This window comes from Haemaphysalis longicornis, unplaced genomic scaffold (assembly GCF_048455015.1).
Source record: "Haemaphysalis longicornis isolate Haplotype H1 unplaced genomic scaffold, Haemaphysalis longicornis Haplotype H1 scaffold_9, whole genome shotgun sequence".
In the NCBI taxonomy this organism is placed as follows: Eukaryota; Metazoa; Arthropoda; class Arachnida; order Ixodida; family Ixodidae; genus Haemaphysalis; species Haemaphysalis longicornis.
Genome location: NW_027526460.1, coordinates 63,802,472 through 63,810,437, shown reverse-complemented (window position 1 = coordinate 63,810,437; position 7,966 = coordinate 63,802,472). Strand labels below are relative to the sequence as shown.

The 7,966-nt window shown below is 46.0% G+C and overlaps 1 long non-coding RNA gene across 1 annotated transcript; it reads right to left on the bottom strand.

Moving 5' to 3' along the window:
* Window positions 1–2,032: 2,032 nt before the first annotated feature.
* On the bottom strand, window positions 2,033–7,384 carry LOC144153043 (uncharacterized). Its single transcript, XR_013319278.1, has 2 exons — window positions 7,302–7,384; window positions 2,033–2,306 (listed from the first exon to the last, which is right to left on the bottom strand). It is a non-coding gene; the product is annotated as an uncharacterized LOC144153043 (long non-coding RNA).
* Between the last annotated feature and the right edge of the window lie 582 nt (window positions 7,385–7,966).

The window sequence follows — 7,966 nt, the reverse complement described above, 5'->3', positions numbered from 1 at the left end:
ATAACGTTAGAATACTAGAGGATATCAACAATGGGTCCACAGCTACCATCGCCCGCCATAAGGGGAATAGTAAAATACCTATAGGGAAGGGCGTAAGACTAGCAGATACAATCTCTCCAATGTTATTCACAGCATATCTACACGAGGTATTACAAACATTGAATTGGGAACAGGTGGGCGTTATGGTTAATGGAGAATCCCTCAGTAACCTGAGTAACCCCCCTTACCGCAGTCGACAAGCAGAGTAGAACCATGGGCCTGAAAATTAATATGCAGAAAACAAAAGTCATGGTCAGTAGCCTCGGAAGAACCCAGCGGTTTGAGATAAACGGTGAGGGAGTGAAGTGGTAAGCGAATATATCTATATCCAAGTTGTGTCCCCCCCCCCCGGTTCCCACCATGAGGCATAGGTAGTTAGAACAATAAGAATGGGGTGGTGTGCATTCGGCAGGCATTCTCAGACATTGAATGGCAGCAAACCATTATCCCTGAAGAAGAAAGTCTATGACAGCTGCTTGTTACCGGTACTCACCTACGGTGCACATAATTGTAGGCTCATTAAAAGGGTTCAACTTAAATTCAGGACGCCTCAGCGAGCAATGGAACGGAAGATGTTAGGTGCAACGTTAAGGGACAAGAAGAGAGCAGGGTGGATTAGGGAACTGACGCGTGTTAAGGACATATGAATAGAAATTAAGAAATGTTTGTGGACAGGGCATGTAATGCAAAGGCAAGATAACCATTGGTCATTAAGGGTAACATAGTCGATCCCTAGAGAAGGCAAGCGTGACGGGGGCCGCGGAAAATTACCTTCACAGGTGAGATCAAGAAGTTTGTGGCAATAATTTGGCCACAGTGAGCACAGGACCTAGATAATTGGAGATCTATTGGAGAGGCCTTTGCCCAACAGTGGGCGTAGATAGGCTGCTGTTGATGATTATTACTACCACTACTACAACTACTACTACTACTGCTACAACTACTACTACTACTACTACTACTACTACTACTACTTCTACTACTACTACTACTATTATTATTATTACTACTACTACTACTTGCACTACTACTACTTGCACTACTGCTACTGCTACCGCTACTGCTGCTACTACTATTATGGCTGCAACTACTATTACAGCTACTCACGGAGCATTGTCTGTGTAGTGCAGTCATGGTGCCGGCCCTTCCTGCACGCCACAAGGAAGAGGGGGCGAACGCAATGAAGAGTGGGAGTTGCGGTGCTGTTCCTGCCCTAACCACTTTCTGTGTGTGTATACCGTGATCATTCTTTCGAGGTGACCTAAGTACTTTGCTCAATTGGCCATGAGCTAGTGATTTCTGATGTCACCGTCACGTGGCAATAGAAATTCCCATTTGCAGCGAGAGCCTCACTATAATTATACAGTGAGGCCGTTGCTGTCAATAACTATCATTATACATGACGAATGTCGCGGCCAGTGGTGTTGACTGTGAGCATACAGTGAGGCTTTCGGTGGAAAGGGTAATTTCGGTTAGGAGTTTTTGGCTACATGCAACAAACAAATATTTTGCAGCGAAAACCCAGAGAGAGGGGCTCGTGACGATGCTTTTTCGCCTGGTGAAGCAGGCTCACAACTTCAATAATGCAATGGCACCTAAGAATTTCCTTTGACTTTCGAATCCGCAATGATTATTGTCCAATAGAACGCCTTTGGTTGCTACTTAAATTTTTTCTATGCGTGAAAGGTTTTGTTTGGTGGCAGGGTATGTTCAGAAATTGTATGAACGAGGTGCATTACATCATAACGAAGATATCTGCTACCGACAGAACACCGGACATCAGCTTTTCTTTGACTCTCCTTCCATGTCCCCAAGAGAATATTTCTCGCGCGAACCTAATGTATGAGCAATCGAAATACTTTATACCATTCAAAAACCACAGTAAACTAACTGAGTATGTGACTGTACCTATACAACTCAATTTCTTTTTTGTCCGAGGCATTGTATTGAAAGCCAAGCAAAACAGCGGCGAAATAACAATGAATGAGCAAAATATTATGCTGAACAATATTTATTTGACTGCCATTTTGTTCACAGCAACGCTTGTTCATATTACCAGAGAGTCATCGCACAGACTCAGATGGCTGGTAGCCTTGCTGTGCTCTAGTTACGGAAGCAATGACTGGTAGTCTAGTAGTCGCCTTCCCCATCTGGGCAAAGGTCGCGGCTGTGCGCAGGAGGCACTACTCCACAAGTGTCGACGAAATGGTCGATGCATTCCTGGGGCACGTTGTCCTTTAATTCTCTCGTAGTCCACATAAGGCAGCCTGATAGAAAAGACGGTTGAAATTACAATTAGGACGACACCTTATCCGTTTTTCTTCAGCGATGGTTGAAAACTCTGGTCTCAATGTTTCAGTTTACCTAGCCAAAAGCTAGTCGTTGCAAAGCGTTCTGCACCGTCATTAACAATTGACTTATTGATTATAGTTCATCCCCCAGATCTTCATCCTCCGTCTGAAAATGTTTTCATTGTAGAGCAGAAACATAAAAGTGCACTAGTTGCCGATTGTCTCGAAAAACATTTACAATTTACAAACAGCTTCATAAAAAAAGGTTTTAAACACGGTTGGGTTGTTCCATCTATGTCGTATTTGTTGTTTTATTTAAAATTAGATATTATTGTGCACGAAAAAATTCATCAAGCTTACTGGGTATTTCCTCCTAGGGGACTAAACCCGACCCATCAGCAAAATTTGACCCATGGTTCAGCCCATTGGTACGTCGAAGTTCCAATTCAATCATTGTCCTTCACATCATATTCTCCGTGAGCGGGCTCCTGTTTCCACCGAATTTCCTCTGCAAATAAATGTAGGCCCTGTCGTGCAAGCACATCAGCGCCTACGACGGCAGCATTGAGTCCCGCTTCAATTTTTCACTAGTGCCCTTCCCAGTCTTCGAGAGACGCTACCCACGACACTGGTTCCTAACAATGGAAGCGCACTTTGTCATTCGTGGCATCGACTCACAGAGTGAGCGCTACCTCATCGACGCTGCACTGCTTCGTGACCTACGCTATCAGCTCCTGAAACACGATAAGCGGCCCTACGACACACTGCAGGCCTACGTGATGACGCGTGTCGGCCCGAGTCCTTCCCGGCAAAATGACAATTTATCGCCCCCTTCCACGGCGCCCTCACACGCCGTACGGCAAGATGGAATAGGAACAGCGCTGACCGGCTTGCAGCCTCCCTCGCGCCTTGACGACGACTCTCCAACCCAAGAGCGAAGAGACGTTCTAGCAGCACCCGGCTTCGTTAAACGTCAACCACCGCCTTCGGCCACTCCAAGCAGACAGCGCTTTCCCACTTGATTCCAAGTGCTTCCAACGCCGCACTTATGACAGCTGCCTTGTCCCCTTGCCCGGCGTTCTACCCCAACAACCCAGAGGTATGGCTTTGCCAGATGGAGTGGTTTTTTAGCGTTACGGCGTCAGATCACAGCAGGATTGTTACAAGCTAATATACCAGCTCCTACCATCAGGCTTAGACTCCACCCTTTCGTAGCCCAAAGCCTACCCCTAGGACGAGCTCAGGCCTGTACTCCTCGTGCACTATGGTCGCTGTCTAACACCACCCGCGCCACCCGCCAAGCCTCGCAACACTGCTGATGAGGTCGCCCTGCCTCGCGCCAGCCTGCTAGCATCGCAGGGGCTGGCCCGTCCCTGCTCCACTACTACTCCGGCCACCCTATGAACCGCGGACCCCAGCCCAACAAAAACTGATGAGCGACTACGCATTACAGCCCAGCAGTCTGTTGCCCACTGTGTATTCACCGCCTCCCCTCTGCACTCAAACACCGGGCTGGCCCCTGAAGCAACCGCGTTTACCATAATTCAAACAAGCGGCTCCTATGGACTCAAACGAAATTTCTGGAATCACCACGCCATGTTCATCCGAACACCTGGAGACACCAGCCCAAGACAGAGCTTCGCCCTGCATTTCGATAATTAATGATGTAGCTGATGCGTCCTCTTCAGCTTTGAAAGTTTGAAAGTTTATTTCCAGTAAAGCACATACAAATCTTTATCAAGGGAAATCGGGAAAAAGTTGCTCAATTGCAACTTGACGGGCCCAAAAACCCTTTCAGCAGCAGGGCAGTGGGCTAACACAATACTCATACATATAGAAGAGGAGAAAAAAAAGAATAAGAAGAATAATAATAAAAAAAAGAATTAAAAAAAAGAAACATTGCAAAATTGAAAGGCATAGAGACAGCAACCGGTATCATGCACGGGGTAAAAAATAAAGATACGAGAATACCTTCAAACTGCAGGTCATCCACAAAAAAAAAAAAAGAAAAAAAAACGCGACAGACACAACGGCAATACAGTCACCGACATCACTGTAGTGAATGGTAGAGCAAGTAAAAATATTCAAAGCAACGTACTGGCAATACTAATTGGCAATGGCAGAACTACAAGGCACAGGAAGAAAAAGCCGAAAACGAGATAAGAAAAATGTAGAGGGCAAGATTCACAGCGCTCAGACCATTCTAGGAAATAAAGCAATCGTGTAAGCTAGATAAAGATGTGATATCAACCTGCTTGGCAGCAAGGTTGTTCAGAAGAGTAGGCAATGTGTGGCGAAGCATTTGCATACCGTAATTCGTTCGTGAGCGAGGTACTTGCCAGTATTCTGGTGACCTAGTGCTATACAATTGAACGCGTCGATTTAGGAAGGCTATGTTACATAAACGGTTTTGGCCAGATGTTTGATCCTTTCTATATGCTAAAGCTAATCGACAGTGGAATAAGTGATGAATTTTTAGAACATGTAGTTGTCGAAATAACGGTTCTGTGGGGCATGCGAATGGTGCGTTACAGATTAAACGACTTATTTTCTTCTGTAAAAGAAACAACTGATTTAAATTTGAAGCTGATGTCGTGCCCCAAACAAGACAGCAGTAGTTTAAATGACTGAAAAGTAGTTTAAAAGCTTCAATGCAGTCGCCGCGTTACACCAACGAGACGCACACTTTGCCACTCATTACCAATCACGGCGACAGCCTTTCCTCCGACGAGCTACCACCTTTCTATAAGACGTACCGGTACCAGGACACCGGCGGTAAGGACGGTGTCACCAACAACCCTCTGGGCCATGCGACAAATCCCGGTCAGATGACCCTCCGGTGCATTTCTATCCCAGCCAGCATGGCTGAGGGGACGCACAGTTCGTGAGACTTAAGTCCCGCACGTCCTAATAATCAGCTGCAAGGTCAATAGGTCGAAAACAATCCCTCTCCCGAATTGACGCCACCCCCCCACCCCCTAAAAGCAGTCATTTCCGCCGTCGAGCTCAAACGCCGCCGTCTACGTCGCAAGCGCCGACGACGGCGGCGCGCGTCTACGCTTGCACGGCAGCAAGAATTCCACGTTAGCCGCCTGCTCCGACACTGCGAACGCCCGAGGTGAAGACGCTGGATTTGTCGTGGTGTTCGCGTTCACCACCTTCTGTTTGCGCTGACTTTGATACCACGAAAATGCCGCGGTCACCATCAGCGACACCCCGTTTCTAAGTCAAGCTTTCATGCTGCACCCGACTCTACCCTCTCAACCCCAACTTCAACGTTGCAGCCGTGCTGCCTTTACACCAACGCTGCGCTTAAAATGCCCGCCCTTCCAGGCCCATTCTTTCATCTGCATTGATGTGGATAGTGGCGGTAGACTGAGATCCGGCCACCCGATTAGTAGTAAAGCTCGCCCGCTGCTACACTCGTAGCACAGACCACCGGAAGCTACATTGCGCTCTGGAAGCCTTTAAGATGGCAACTTTGATAGTAACCGGAAGATCTTACGAAAGTGACTAGAACCACTTTAATATCTAAGGTTCCCCTTGATATGGACTGTTCAATGACCTTGATCGCGGACACACCTTGTACATATACTAATGTAGCCTTCGTCATGTCCGTGCTGCCGTGTATATAGATTCTCTCGCTAGCTAGTTAATCATGTTCTTGTTTTTTCTTGACGCGCTCCGCGCTAGGGATGGAGCTCTATAGCAGCCACTTTGTCATCAAACGCAAGCGCGCACCATCATCATCATTGACCGCTGGCTCCATCGTAATTAACGCATGGCCTCGGCACGCAGGACGAGCAGGCGGCAGAGAACCCCGAGGATTCTGCGCTGCAGCTCGGCCGCAATCAACAGGCACCCCTCCCCTTGCAGGCTCCTGTTGCCACCGAATCTCCTCTGCAAATCAATGGAGGCCGTGCCGCGCAATCACAACAGCGCCTACAAATTCGTTGCTGTCCGAAAGGCTTAGGCCAAACCTAAGCCTTTCGGATTTTTTTTGACAAAGACTACACGTGAAGCCGTGATATACAAACAGGAATATTCGTTCGTGGTACATAAACATGGATGGCGAAAGCTGCGTCAGTGCACCATCTATGGCCATTTTAGCATAAGAATTCAACATATTTGAGGAAGCGATGTCTCACGATCATGGGTGATAGAAAATTGGCGTGTACTCGTGTCAATAAAGGGCATGTCGTGTAATATCGGTCGCCACTGTGATCGTGATTCAGTGATGAGATCATGATTAGAGCATGGAGATTGCGGCATCTCGTTTACATGAACGAACGTTTCTGTTTACACTTTCTCGTTTTATGCACAGGTAAGCGTGCTTCCATGTTTCTTATGGCATCGACCGAATACCTGCGTGTGCCTTCTCCTTTTTTCTTCACGCAAACTTACGTTCGTTAGCAGTAATGAGCTTATTACTTTTAGGTTGTTTTCGCAGCAACAGAGTGCTTTAAGAAACGAACACTTAAAGCGGTTAGCTAAAACATACTTTATTCTGCTGATTTTTTAAAATTTCCACCGCGGTAGAGATTAGCCCCTACTTAGAAGTTTCTTGCTGTTGCTTTGGCGACTACAGATGTGATCGATATGTTGGTATTCATGGTTGTTATGTGTGTTTATGACTTAGAATCTCTGCGTCTACAAATTTTATCAAGACTCTTGGAAACGCACTATCCAAATCTGAAACCAGCGTCCCTGCAACCAGATTCCCTGCAAGAATATAGAACGTAACGATGAGCGACTATTGCCAAGGGCAGAATTTGCGTATCGGCATTATTGAAAAAACACCTTTCGATCTTTCACCGAGCACTTAGCGAACAGGAAGAAAATTGCGGTATTTTATTTTGTTTAAACCTCCGTGCGGCATTTTGAAATTTTCGGCAAAAACGAAGAAAACTGCCCTGTTGTACAAATTACTTTATGGCTCGGAACTGTTCAGTGCTGCAAGCATTTTCTTACGGTGATTGGGGTACTCGATGTCCATGACAACGCATTGACTGTAGTCCGTGTAGTAGATACGGGCCTCCATCGGTGTGGTATCTGAATGTGCAACAGAGTAAAGTCATAGCATAAATGGATGTTCATGGTTTTGTTGCAGTTAATTTATCCAAGATTTATGCAGCTTAAGGCAGGTAAGCTTTTAACAGAAAATGAGGCTAGTATGCTCTAGAAACTTTTTTGACTGCGCGGTTTTCTAATAACAATTTCAGGCAGCAAGGGAAGTGAAACGATAAACTTTTTTTTACATAATTATGCGCCTCGAACACCTAAAACACTGGATACTGCTTCGGGTACCATCAATAAAAGACCTCCGTTCATTGCCCAAATAGGGGACGCACAATTGAGATACATTGAGGCCTCATTATAAATTTAAGGGTGTTTTGCATTAGTCAAGGAGGGTAATCGGCCCAGTTTAGGAACACTTCACAATGTTTTCCTGCCTATGATATAGTATAATTGATGAATTTCAAGTGTTTCAGAAACACATTATTTCAGCCCTGCATTACCCTCTTCTATAACCATAAACAGTTGTCAGATTTGACCAACATGGAAAAACATTGTGATAGAACAAGAAATATATTCACTGCTTCTACAGTAACAGGCTTAGCATCCCTGTGGAAAGT